The 14,855-nt window shown below is 42.3% G+C and overlaps 1 protein-coding gene across 3 annotated transcripts in view; it reads right to left on the bottom strand.

Annotated features, from left to right (window-relative positions):
• The window catches only part of TBL1X (transducin beta like 1 X-linked), a 190,243-nt gene extending 175,909 nt beyond the window's left edge, over positions 1-14,334 (bottom strand). The window contains exon 1 of one of the 3 annotated variants that reach the window (XM_063392813.1): positions 14,194-14,334. The gene's annotated coding sequence lies outside the window, so the exon portion shown is untranslated. Of the gene's footprint in view, positions 1-13,592; positions 13,659-14,193 lie in introns of those variants that run through there. The other 2 variants (XM_063392814.1, XM_063392815.1) reach the window with 2 other exon arrangements.
• Between the last annotated feature and the right edge of the window lie 521 nt (positions 14,335-14,855).

Genomic DNA, 14,855 nt, shown 5'->3' with positions numbered 1-14,855 from the left:
TTTCTAGATTCTTATACACATAATAAGTAAATCTGTCTAATTTTAAGAAGCATCTGGATTGGTTTGTTTGTTTTGGGTTGGTTTTTTTTTCATTAGGTCACTATACCTCATATTGTTTTTTTAGTGTTTCTGTTTGTTTAAAGAAGAACAAGACTCCCAGTTCCTACTATTTCAACCACAAAACAAGTTCTCATGGTTTGTTAGTTCAGAAATATTTGTAACAAATAGTAAACAGAGTACAGTAATAGTACATCTTCTCACTGCATCAAATGTTACATTAAATGGAACTAAACACATATGGTAAACAAATTTGGTACAAATTTACAACACAGACACTCTAACCTCTACACAAACCATATACCACCTGCACAGTCACCCATTTATTAAATGTGAGAAGTTGCTGCTATGAATCAGTGTCAAATTTTTCCCTTTCAAGAAACTTAGGCACATGAAATCCACCCATCTGCACACAGACTGACAGTAACTGTCACTTGGTAGGATCTTTTTCTTTAAAATATTTTTAACATAACGCTTTATTTAACTTAGGATAAAAAGATGGAGGTGACCTTTTGTTATCAGAATGTTATGATGCATCCCTGTACTACAACAAATTATTTATCCAGCCACTATGCAGCACCAATTCCTCTGACTTCAGCTGGAGCTGTACCTACCCAAGGCTTCTGATAAACAAGCCACTTATTTACCTATCTATATTCAAAAACGTTAGCTTCTAAATCACCCAGCCAGTACACATGCTACAGACACCAATTATTAACAACATAATCAGCATGAGCCACAGCCACTATACAAACAGTCTCGAGTGTCTGTCATAAAAGCACAGAAATAATGAGGTGCAGGTAATGTTAATGTTTACTTCAACTCAGGTTAAACTCAACAGTCTGATTTCGCCTGACAGCAACCCCAAGAAACCTCTGGCTGTAGATCCAGGTTACTACAGGATGAGAACAGTACATTTTTCCGAAAAACAATCAAGAGAAACATTTATCCAATTTGCTGGTGGTCTAGCTGAAGAAGCCCACAGCTTCTCCAAAAGCACTTTAATGCCTCTAAATGCAGATTAGGCGCCAGTCACAGCTATGCAAGAGAGTTTTAAGGAACTGCTTGCCTTTGGAAAGAACCCCAAGTGTATGGTCTGAATTACCTTTTGCACTCTGTGTGCTAGAATGGTCTTAAGACTGAAGGTAACAGCTGTTACCCCAGTGGGACTGTCTTTTTTGTGTTTGTCATAATGATATGGTAATATTTCTGGAGGGCAACATGTTTTGTTCAGAAAGCCTTTACAACAAGAAGTTGAGCCACATCAAGTCCTAGTGACAAAGCAAGTTGCTGGAGTGACAAAGTGGCGTTACTGCACCACTGGAATAAAGCAATAATTTCACACATAGCATACAGCTTTAAGAAACCCAAGAACGCAAGCTTCAGGGAAGGAAGTGGCATGTATACAAATATTGATAATAAATAATAATAAACAGAAGGTCTGTTCATTATATTATGCAGAACCTGGAAGAAATCATTATTCATCTGCTTGCCTGCTCAGTCTATTTTAGTGCAGGCTGCAGGAAATAATTTCCAATACTGGAAAAAAAAAACCAAAACAAAACATGCAGGTGGATGGCTTTCTGTATCTGATTTCATCAGAACTCTGAAATGTAAGTGCTGGAAACCAGAATGATCAAATGAAAGACTACAGAACAGATTAAGCCTACCACAAAATAAATTTTAAAAATGCATGTATATACACGCATTACAGGGAAATGAGAAAGAGGGAGTAATCCTCAGCTCCTAGACCCAATGGTTATCATGCTGAAAATAGAAAATCTAGTTAGCAAAAATATTTTGATTAGGCAACTTTCCTTTTGGAATAAACTAGCAAGAAAAAAGGAGTCAAATTTACTTTGTCCTTTTATAGGCAACTCTTGAAGAAATTATAGCAATAGTCCTAACTTCCAGTATTTCTAGAAATGTCATATATTCATTATAAAGCACAGTTAATATTTTCTTCTTATGCACACACAAAAAAAAGGTGAAACAGTTTATTACATTTCAATCTAAGAGATTAACACATTGCTATTTACTTTTATTGGCAGTGTGCCCAAATACCCCAGATCTGCAAGACTGATAGTGAAAAGGAAAATATTTCAGGCCTCAAAGAGAGCAGATCTATGGTTGCCTGGAATGTGTAAACAGCCAGAGCCTGTTTTACTTCCCACCCCCACTCTCACCATACACATCTCCTCTACCTCACCCCTCCTAACATTAGCAAGGAGCGCTGCTCTCAAGCAAAGGAGAGAACACAAATGTAGTAACATCAAGTAACGAAATTCTTGACATTTTAAGATGCAAGAATTTGGATTTGCTGAAATAAGATGTTGCCATATAAATAGCTGTAGTCTAAAAACAAAACCAGTACTGCATAGGACCCTGAAAAAAAAGAAAAGAAAGATCAGTTGAGGAGGCTTCCTATATGACAGACCTGGTAAACACAAACTAAGGGAATCCAAATGCTTCTCTACAGCTTATTCTTTGTGCAATTAAGGATTAGCCAGATCTGTATTCTGTGAGAGAAAATAAAGTTCATAGTCTTACATAAGAGAAGGGATAGTTTCATAAATATCTACACAGTGTAACCAAACTGATGCCAAAATGTTAATGTTGGTACAAATCACCTTCTGTGAAAACAAAACAAGGACTATTACTTGCATAATGATATATACATCCACAAAGCAGTAAGTCATAAAAATAGATATCATCACATCCTAAAGAAGTTTACAATATTAGACCATTTTTTTAAAACTCTTTAAATTTGTGGACCAATAAAGATACCTTGCACAGTGAAACTGAACAATGACAACAGACTTCCTTCTTTTTTTAACACCACAGCTCTCTATAAAAACAATTCTGTGTACCCTAGTAACTTGCAAGCCATGATTTAAAACTATGGAAGTACAGAACTGATAAATATTACTGTTGTTATCTACCTAGTAGATTTAGTCTTCAAAACCAAATCAAACCAAAATGTACAAAAAAAAAGTTTATTAACATTGCTGAGCAAATGGCTGCATATGATGGGAAGCTCATAAAACCTGAATGAATAAAAAGGGAAATATGGGGGGAAATAAATGCAGTATACTATAGTCAAACACTGAAAGGCAGTCTCATAATGTTGTTTACAAATAACAGGTCACACAGCTCTCCCACTTTTCCTTCTATTAATTTTACCGGTTTTATGAACGCATTTGGCAAACATTCAAAAGAACACATCCAGGACTAATGAGGGTAAAATGCTGGCTCAAAGGAGACACAAGCAAATGCTCTGTCAGTAGACTATTTGCAAACAGTTGAAATCAATAATAAATTCAGCCTAACCAAATGCAATGCATACAAGCAGAAATTAAAAGACTGAAGCAATTGGCAAAAACACAAATGATGTTTCAGGCCACAGGACACGCTTTCTCACATACGTTAGCACTTTAAATAGGCTGGCAAGACATTAGCTCCATTTGAGACACCAGAATGTACCATATCTATTTCTAAAGACAAAAATAACAATGAAGACAATGCTAGTAGCATAACTAGCTAAATATTTCTTTAAGACAACTATTTGTAGGAGGTTTGAGTCATCAAATGAAAAAAGTCAGAAAATTCACATTTAAGATGAAAAAATAAATGTCATGATCCTTCTGTTTAATTTTCCTTATCTACTGCAGTCAAATAGAGCAACCACCCCACAGAAAAACAGTAAATTAGAATTAAAAAGTTGATATATCCTCTCCACAGAGCCTATGCTGCTTGCAGCCCTTACACAAGACAAGCATCCAGTGGCAGTCTGGAGGTGGTGGGCTTTTTATGTGGTAGGTCACACGAGGCAGAACAGTTTTGAGACTGCCCATGATCCAGACAGGCAATGAAACCATGCTGCCACTACTTGCCAAGCACTGCTTGAGTTTGTTAAACCTCATGATGTGCATTGCCTGAAAAACTAAGGGCACTTCACAGACAAAGGTCACAGGTTCCAACCTATGCAGGCAATCCACCTGTGCAGGCCACTGCTCAATGGATATGTCAGCAACCAAAATGCTGACACTCTAGACTGCAAAATATTAAGCCCAGTAAATTTCAACATAGCCAACGCAGCTCTTCCACATTTTGAAGAAACCAGGCTCTAAATCTTAACTTCACTTCTGTCATCTACAAAAACTTCCAAGAACATGGAGAAGATTTAGATAAGATCAGAATTCAAAATAGACTATGGAAGTTATGCCATACACAAAAAAGGACTCATGTGGGCTAGGGGAAAGGAGAGGGACATCCCAATCTCACTTCATTACAGGAACACTGACTGTTGGGACGAAAGCTAAATCATGCACATCATCTGTTGCTACAAAAAAAGCTCAGAAATGTTCACTTAATTAGTCAAGAATCTGTGCTGCCATCATATAAAGCCTCATCCTAGAAATTTCCTGCACAAGCCAAACACATTTTCGCAACATCAGGCCATAGCTTTAACAGGATTTGTTGAATGTTCAGAACACAAATGTATCATCAATTCTGTCCTTGCTGGAGTTACCTGGATATCGTGGAGCTGCCAGAAAATAAAGACTGTGGAGCACAGAAAACATCCAATAAAATTAAACCTCTTAAATTCTACTGCAAATCCCAATAGATTTTTTGCTGTGGACGGAGGTAATTAAAAGAAAGGTTTAAAAGCAATTATAAAAAGTTTGAAGGAAAAAAAAAAAACAAAAGCTTGTTCTGAGGCAAACTAATACCCTAAACCAAACTGTGTTAGCCAGGAAACTAACTTACAGATTAATAGAAGATTAACAAATCAAAGCAATCGTTACTTCTAACTCTAAACTGAACACTGAAAGGGAGAAAAAACTTGTTGTTCCATAATTTTCTTTTGATACTTTTATATCCTAACAGATAAGCTGATGGAAAAATGGGATTATACTTTACTAAGTAGAGCTTTACATTCACATGTTTTAATAAACTAGCAACAAAATAAACTGACAATGTGTTATGCTGTTTAAAACTCTTCAAAAGCAGTAATTCATAAAGTCTTTGCAGTAGTTCTATAGTATGGTAGGCAGATAACATTCCCCTATAGGTTGAATGTAAATGATTTACCCAGCCGTGAAAAGGTGTGCCCTATCAATTGCCTTGTTAGGCTGTTGAAGGAATAGATTTTTTTCTTTCTTTTCATAGATATATATATTCAACTTTACATTAAAAAAGGAAAAATATTGTACTTCAAACACTCATGGCAAAATGGATACAATAGCAAACTACTACAAAATCATTCACTGCGATTATCTGAGCACTTTTTAAACAGGTAAACGATGCACGTCACAATATTATTTTTAGTAAGAGAAAATTAAATTTCTTTCACACTGGACTCCATGTACACAACCATTTGTTCTGCTGTGCACAACAAATCTTATCTACGAAGCCACCACTCAGTGCACGTGATCAAAGTGACCATGTATAATTACATTTAGCATGTTGTCATTAGAGAACACAGAACCCTTCCATATTTCAAGTGGTTTTTAAACTGAAAATATATGCTGCTGGTAAAAAAGTAGATACCATGAAGAATTTAGTGCTTAGCCAAAGCAAAATTTAAAATGAAAGATTTAATCCACAGTGAGGCCCATATGCACACAAATACATTAGAAAAAAACATTAGAAAAACCAGGCACACACAAAGCCATTGCTGTAAACACAAAATAGCATATTATAAGGTACCCACATGTATTAAATACTACCATCATAACACTGAAGAAATGCACAGGAGTAAGTGTTTGGAAGACATGTCATCCTAGTCAAGCAAAAAAAACCAAACCAAAACAAAACAATAAACTCCCCAAAAAACCAACAGTTGTCCACTGGATGGTCAGTGAATCCTAGCTTTTGAGGTAGCCTACTCCCACTCATCTTCCTCTTCCTTGTAAACTGTCCATGGGGGCTTAAGATACATTCCACTTTTTACCTAACCTCTACCCAGCAGTACCAGGTAGTAAAAACAGGATGGTGATCTCCCAGATAAGTAGTTTTCATTCATCACCAGTGAGGGAAACCATCATGTTAATGCTTTAGTAAATTTGAGCTCTGTGTAATAAATAGGTTCTTCCCTTCCACTCTAACATTGTATTTCGGGCCACCCTTTCAGCTTCAGGTTGGTTTTTTTTTCCAAGCACATCAAATCCCGTGAGAATTAAGCTGGATGAATTTTTATGATACACTGTCATGCACTAATTTTAAACAAATTGGCTCATTTGAATTAATTGATTATGTAAGACTCTTACTGATACTAGCAGAAGCATAAGAGCTGAGAGTGTTTGGATTTTTTAGTACAAAACCAGATTCTCCCAAATACAAATTACCATTGTTACTGAGTTACAAAACCAACAACCCAAACAAACGCAGTAGTAGTCAAAATTAAAATAAAGGAACCTTGAATAGTTTTCACAGAATGATATAAAATCTGTCTTGTGAACACCATGTAATGTTACTAAAAATGTATTTGCTTCTGCTCCTTACTTTCATTTTTTGAGAACTGGCATAGAAAGGAAGATGTTTTCCTCATTAGAATAATCCTCAAGCATGCCTTTTATCTGTGCCTCCCAGATTACAGTATTTTAGTTTAAAAGTCAACAATTGAAAAAGTAAACTACACAAACTACAGAAGCTCTTATATTAAAAAAAGGAGAAAACTAAAGCCAAAAAGTAAAAAAGTTAGAATACAAAGAGAGAGATTTGAGTCCACATATTTAGCAGCATTATCTTCTGAAATATTTAGAAAATATTTCATGTGTTTCAACCAATTCTATATGCAAATTCTTAGGGGTCTAACTCATGTGTGCATGTAAAATAGGCATGAAAAGGGTTAAGTTTGTTTTGTGACTGTAAAAAGGAACAGATAAATATCCTTGGAAACTAATCCCCACAATATGAACCGGCACTGTCTGTGCTTGGATTCCCAGTCCTAACTTGTCAGCAAAGCTCGACCCTATCTGTGGAGAACACCATAGAGAAGGGCAATTTTACCTCCATCTCTTTGTCAAGATCAGGGTTTAAATTTTACTTCTAAGAGCAACAACAACAACAACAAAAAGGAAAAAAATGAAGATAACATAATTCTGATGTTTGAATGCATGTCCCAGCCCCAGCTGTCGCCTCCTGGTCTCACCAGACTCAGTCAGATGTACAAGCACAGCATGCACTCCTGACCTTGCCACATCTCAACAAGCACGTAATTAAAGTGTGCTGCACCTTTGTCTTCTCCCAAAATCTGACATCCAGCCTGGCCCAGGCTACAGTCATTTCACTGGCCCTGCATCACCTCAGGATGTGCTGCTGACCTGAGCACATCCTAGTTCAGGGTGTGAGAGTCAAGCCAGTGCATGCTGGCACCACTCTCCAACATCAGGGTTACACCTTTTTTTCTCCAAAACTATTTTTTGGACAACCTCAAGACTATCCACATGCATATGCATGCACTCACACACGACAATTAGTGTAGTTCATTTTAAACAATTGATATTTGTTGTTCTACAATTCCAGCTGAGACTACATGCTAACACAAGTCTTATTACTAATGGGTCTCTGGACACACACATATATCCTCTGCCAGTAGCAACCAGACTAAGCCCATTGGTACAGTGAACAAGCAACTTGTAGATTGCCAAATGACACTGAAACTATCGTGTTGTTATAACAATTCCTCATTCTGTTATCAACACACATGAGTTTACAAAAAAAATCCGTATTTTAACTTCACTTTATAAAAATCTCATGTATTTATTAACTACATACTGTGAAGGTCAATTCCTTTGGAAGAACATCTTTCCAATTATTTTGCTGTAGGCTATGGGGTTGTGTTCAAATTAGCACAAACTCAGCAGTGGACACTTAAAAGCATGAAACACAACAACACTGTATACATGTTAATCACAACAGAGTAACTGCTCCCTTTCAGCGGGGCCTCTGTAACATGACTATTTGATTTGGAAATATAAATCATAAATATTTGGCTTCCCTGTTGAACTACAGTATATTCTGCAGAGTTTTCATGCAACGGCAGAGGATTACTAAAGAGCTGATGGTGCTACACAGCAAAATATAGCAGAAGCCAAAGTTTGTCACTGTACATCCAGTGCTGTTTGCTGCGTCCAAAAAGAAGTACAACAAATGCATTATGCTGCAGAATGACAAAAGGAATCTATCCGCCAAAGTAAAATCCTCTTTGTTTTTTTGAAGACAATGTCAAAGCATATTTTCCAAGTAATTTAAATGTCTAAGGGAAAAATGTTGCTTTTTTGCTCTGTCAGTAATTTATTGGAGGTATGAGAAGGTTGTGTTTCAATAGGAAAAAAACCCAATAAAATCATAATTAATGTTACTACATGTTTTCATTTAATAAAACCATGATTTGATATAACAGAACGCATTCTAACACCTCTACACAGTGGTAAGAGGTTAAACTGTAACTAAGAATTAGCAGCCTAAATGAAACTTAGGTCAGTAAACACCATCACACTTTGAATGGCACTGGAGTGATGTACAGAGCAATGTTACACACTAAAGGAGAACACTGATCTTTGTTCCACCTTCCGATAGCAAAGGGTCAATAAAACTCACTACTTAATTAGATGAGAGCATTTTGATGAGCATATACAGAGAATTATTAGACATTATTGGTAGTACTCATTTGTTCAGAAACAGGCCATAAGTTGTGTCATCTAAGCATCAAGGCACTGTTCAGCCACATGTTTAGTGTGCTGTGTAACTTCGCCTAGCAAATGACTAAGGTTCAGCACCCAAGCCAAAATGTAGTTATGCAATGAACTTAGCTAAAATATTAAAATAATTGTTTCTTCATGCTACAATACTATCATCATGATTTTGTACTGCATGAACACCACAGGGTTCTTGGCAGAAATTTCCATTGTAACTTCACACAAAATTATGACTTTCTACATGCACTCCAGTTTAAACAGGACACATTAACTGTTCATACTAACAATAGAGGCAGTCAAGAAATGGAGTTACACATCCCAATGCCCCTTTAATTGCAAAAAGTGGACAGGATTATAAAGGTGGAAGCCACATCACCAGATGCGCCCAACCCCAAGCTGCAGTCATGATCATAACCCAAAGTATAGAAAGGGACTGCTGGCTGGGACCCCAAAAGAAGATAACAGAGGCAACATATTCTTCTCTTCTCAAACAACAAATGAAGAAATGCAATAACTATTCCTACAGATCAGTATTTTAGTATCACTTAAAATAAATACAAATATGCACAGGAAAAGCAGCTCAAGAAAAGCAGCATGAAAGGCCTGTGCACCTTTACCTTCAAAAACTGTCACACACCCATTGTGGAGTTAAATTAGCTTTCAGTTAAACTAGCAAAAGCAATTGTATATTTCAACAGAACTACTAAACATTAGTAACTATAATTTATAAATCTCTGTCTAGGACAAAATCTCTACACATGAAGACAACTGGTAAGAAACTATGATGTTTTCTTAATGAACATCCTTCTTTGACTTCTTCTAGCTTTTTACACAGCCCTAACTTTAGGGGACCTCCTTCGACTGTAAAACAAAAGTCGACAAAAACAGTCATCCTTAAATGAAATTCCATTATATAAATGGTCAGACAGCAATAACAACAAAAGAAACCTTAAAAATAGTCCTTTGTATACTGAAGAAAAATAACCTAAACCTTATTTTTCACCATTGTATGCTTGTTTCAGTATCATTAAAATGACAGATTTTGTACTGATAGGAAGGCTGCTATTCCTATGTACAGCCGTAGTTCCAATGTTTTTGTTTAATTTCAACCAACTTGTCCAAGTAGGCCATTTGGTAGAAACCTATAAATGGCACCCAGGGGGTCTGGGTTCTTGCTGTAAAGAGGTCAGCTATTTCCTCCTAACTAAAAATAGGCAAGATGAGGGAGGGGAAGAGGGAGCACAGTTTTAATTTAGCAGCTGAAAAAAGAGTTTACAAAATTACTTCCATCTTGCCTCATAATGAAGATTATGAAAAAAAGAAGCTGTCCCAAGAGCTACAAAGCCTGGATCACTTTACAGGCAGGCTGTGTACATAATCTAAAATACTAGGACTTAAAAGAGCAGTAGTAAAGCGAATCCAGGATATGGATCACGTTATGACACCCACCCCTCTTTGGGTAGAGCAGATTTACCAGCAGCCGTGCTGCCAGGTGTTAACAACTCTCCTCTCTCCTACCAGCTGAGATCACACCGTGGTCCCGCAGATACAGCACTACAATCCGCTGCTGTTCCCCCGAGTCAGTTTTTTCCAGCATTTACCCTCCTGGCTTTGTCTCTCTCACTTACATTACAACCTGTTTAGGGTGAGAACCACCATCCACAATATTCCCCAAATGGCCCTGATTTGAATGGGAGCCCCTTGGCACTACTAAAATATAAACACCATCAGTTTAATACAGCGTGAATTCTAACTCTGGACTCTCAGCAGCAGCAAAGAACAAGGGCTAGCGGCACCGAAGGGTGCAGCGACCCCACTACCTGCAGCCATCACCCAGCCACCCAAACCCAACAGTGAACCTAACTGGGCACACTGCTAAATCCTAAGCATATCACACTGCTGACTTATCTCAGCTACTGAGAAATAAGATCCCATCCACACAGACGGACATTCTTCTCTACTCCTTCCAAGCAAAGGGATGACAGGCCTTTAACAGCTGCTGCTGCCAAAGGAGGACTCTCCATTCAGGAAGGTCTTCCAGGAGCCAGGGCATATTAGACATAACAAGTGGACAGCACGTCTGCTCTTAGTCCCCGTCATCACAGAAATGAGAAAAGCCCATCTGACTATCAGTGACAGGACCAAAACAGCATCAAACTGAATCAGGGGAGGTTTAGGTAAGATACCAGGCATGGGTTTTTTACCCCAAGAGTGGTTGGGCACTGGAAAAAGTTCCCCAGGGAAGAGGTCACAGCACCAACCTGACAGAGTTCAAAACATGCTGAGATTCTTGGGGCTGTCCTGCATAGGGCCAGGAGTTAGATTCAGTCCTGGTGGGTCCCTCTAACTCAGCATATTCTATGATTTGGTGAAAACTGGGCAAACTGGTGGAGCAGAAATCTGAGAGTTCCAGGTGCCCCCTCCCTAGCAATGATTGAACTTATTTTTGCTCTTTACATACTTATTCTGGAGAACATCTGCAATCATTAAAAAAAAGTAGCAGTAGCGTAACTCACAGCAGTGACATAGCAGAGAACAGTGGAGTCACCTTACTCAGTTGGCTGGGGGAAGGGCAGAGGATGTATTCAGATGACAACTTATCTGCAGAGGGCTTTTTTACATAAGAGACCTGGACAATTGTGCAGCTGCCAGTGCTTACATGTATGTGTAATTTTCAATCCTCTTTGCTTATGAGACATGCTTTTTCATCTTAGGGGGAGAAAAAAAACAACCTTAAAATCATAGAATATACTGAGTTGGAAGGGGCCCATAAGGATCATGAAGTCCAGCTCCTGTCTCTGCACAGGACATCCCAAGAATTGCACCATGTGCTTGAGAGCATTGTCCATTGAACCCAATCAGGCTTGGTGTGGTGATCTCTTCCCTGGGCAGCCTGCTCCAGTGCTCAACCATCCTCTGAGTGGAGAGCCTTCTCCTCATATCCAACCTAAACTTGCCCATACACACCTTCAGGTCATTTCCTCAGGTCCTGTCACTGGTCACCACAGAGAGGAGATCAGTGCCTGCCCCTCTGCTTCCCTCTGTGAGGAAGCTGCAGACTGCAAGAGGGTCTCCCCTCAGCCTCCTTTAACCTGAACAAGCCAAGGGCCAACAGCCACTCCTCATACAGCTTCCTCTCAAGACCCTTCACACCTTCATGGTCCTACTTTGGAGACTCTCTGACAGCTGAATGTCTTTTGTATATTGTGGCACCCAAAACTGCCCCCATCACTCAAGGTGAAGCCATCCCAGCTCAGAGCAGAGGGGACAATCCCCTCCCTTGCCTGGCTGGCCATGCTGCCCCTGATGCCCCCAGGACAGGGTTGGCCCTCCTGGCTGCCAGGGCACTGCTGGCTCATGTTCAACTTGCCATCAGCCAGGACCCCAGGTCCCTTCCCTGGCACTGCTTTCCAGCATCTCCTTCCCCACTCTGTACATCCAGGGTTGCCCTGCCTCTGGTTATTGTATAACTCACTGAAGGTGTTAAACACTGAGACAACTACAGCAGCTCTGCTCAAATCTCCACTGTTTTTTACCATTATTACATATAGCACAAGAGAGATATAATGCATTTTTAATATGATAGCATCCTCCCCCTCTTGCTTTCCTTTTTCCTCCCACCCCCTCTACAAATCTTCTGTGGGAAAGCTTCCCTGTTTTACTATTGCTGTCGTTGAGATGTTGCAATTATTATCTGTAATTGTTTTTAAAAAAAGCCAAACAAAAAAAAACAACAACGCCAAAACACACACTAGGACAAATCTGGCTCTCTTTGCCAACAACATCTGCTATCACAGAATGGATATATTTAATTTAAAACCTGCCCAATGTCTCTGTACATGACAGAACACTGGCTGCAGGACAGGGAGAGGCCTAAACCCAGTATGTGCGGTCGCAAGGTACACAAGGTATATAATGTTAAACCTTGTACATCCACGCGAGTAGTCTTGGTTAAAAGACCACTAAAAATGGGGTAAGGAAGAAAGATATGACATTACATTTGTCAAGAGTAAAGACCTTGTATTTATTACCTACAATCAGATCTCCCTCTGGCACAGTATGTTTATTTTCATACTATTAGCCTAAAACACTAATCTTGAAATTTTAATTTTACACTCCGTTTTATTTCAAATCATCAGTCTTTTCAATTGAATATTTTAGGTTTCTGCAACATTATGCTGCAATATTTTCTTTTTTTGGAGGAGGCGGTGGGTGAGCCCCGCCGAGCAGCGCGCCTCCCCTCCCCCACCCCACATCCACATCCACACTCGTGCGTCAGGAAGGGAAAACGCCGTACGAATCCTCGTGGAGAACAGCAAAGAGGCATGTTAAGGCAACACATAAAGGGGAGCCTTTATTCCGTCTAAACGCCGACTTTGAGGAATTAATATGCCAGCCGAACTTTTAGGGTGTGGCTTGGTGTTTTTGCCCCTTGTTGCGCCGTGCAGGATGCCTGCCCGAGAACCCGACAACATATCATTAAATAGGTCAAGGGTCATTCGCTTTACATCACACCACACCAATATTCGGCCGCGCACAGAACCCATCTATATCAGCCCCACCGCCGAGACGGAACGCGCACCACAAAATGGGGACCCGGCCCGGCGCGGTGACAGCGCCGGGGGCAGGGGCCCGCTCGCCCGCCCCGCCGCCCGGGGCTGGGCCCGCCGGCCCGGGACGTGCAACAGGTCGGCGGCCCCGCGGCTCCGGCCCCAGGGGCTCCGCACCCCCGGCCCGCCGGCGGCCGCGGCGCTGGGAGCGGGGCCGGGGGCAGCGCGGCTCGGGGGGCTGGGCACGGGTGGGGGGCGAGGAGCGAACTTGTTTACCTACTTGGAAGTAAACTTCGATGTAGGGGAGCGACCGGCCCCTCCGCCCGCTGCTGATTCAAGCCCTGGCGATGAATGGGATCCCCTCCCCCACCCAGGCTCTGCAAACTCCACACTGGAGCGTGAATACCTCGCATTTCTCTCCCCCCTTCCCCGAGCACTGATTATTTTTTTTAATAAACCCCTCATACATTAAAATAGTGCCTCAGAAGTAGGGAGAAACTGCCCCCCTCCCCTCCCCCACGCCCCGGGGTCGCTCTGCCCGGGGGCAGCTGCAAAACACCCGCCACGGGCACGGCAGCCCCCACACACACATCACCTCGGCCCAAAGAAAACATCCCCAAAACCCCCAAACACACCCCAAAACGTCCGCGTTCAAAAAAACTTCGTCATAACAAGCGGCGGTTGGGCGACCCCCTCCCCCCCGGGCGGGTCAGGCTGCAGAGGGGCGCCGGGGGGCAGCGGGCCCCGGGCTGGGCTGGGCTCGGGGGGCTGCACAGGGAAGGACAGGCGTAAGAAAAGGGGAAAATTAAAAAAAAAAAAATACGGGGGAAAAGAAACCACCACAGGGTCCCCGGGATGAATAATCCGCCTCGGGAACTCACCTCGCGGCGCAGCGGGCGTTAAAGGCACAGCTCCCGCTCCCGCGGGCGGGGAGAGCCCCAACTTCTGCGGGGGGCGGCGGCGCTGCTGCTGGCGGAGACTTTCCCTCACTTGCCGCGCATGGTGCAACTCCTCTTCCCCCGGGGTCCCGGCCAGCCTGCCAGGAGGCTGCGAATCCCCCCTCGCCGCCGCCGCACACGCCTCCTCCCCCCCCTCCGCGCGCACGGGCGGCACAAGGAAGTCCCGGAGAGTGGGATGGGGGAAACGGAAAGTTTTGGGGCGGAATGGCGGTGAGGGGGGGCTGGCGGGGCCGGTGCGGACGCGCGGCGGCGGCGGGAGCAGCGCCGAGGGGGAGCCACAGCCGCGCCCGGGGCCGCCGCCACCGGGCGGGAGCGAGGGAGGGGACGGCGGAGGAGGGGGCGCACCGGGAGGGCCGGGGCGGCGGGGGGCGAACCGGCCGCGCCCTCCCCCACCTGCGTCGGTCCCGCACGCCGGGACGCGCGACTCGAGGAGGCGCCGCCGCCAACGCCCCCGGGGATGCCCTGGGGTGCCGCCAGCCCTCGCCCCGCTTGTGGTTATGTTGTGCTTTGACACCCCCCCCCGCAACTGAAACCCGGTGACAAACGGGGCGCACACGCGGAGGGCAGCCCTGCCCGCCCCTCCC

Source organism: Prinia subflava, chromosome 3 (genome assembly GCF_021018805.1).
Source record: "Prinia subflava isolate CZ2003 ecotype Zambia chromosome 3, Cam_Psub_1.2, whole genome shotgun sequence".
In the NCBI taxonomy this organism is placed as follows: domain Eukaryota; kingdom Metazoa; phylum Chordata; class Aves; order Passeriformes; family Cisticolidae; genus Prinia; species Prinia subflava.
This window is presented reverse-complemented; position numbering and strand designations above follow the sequence as displayed.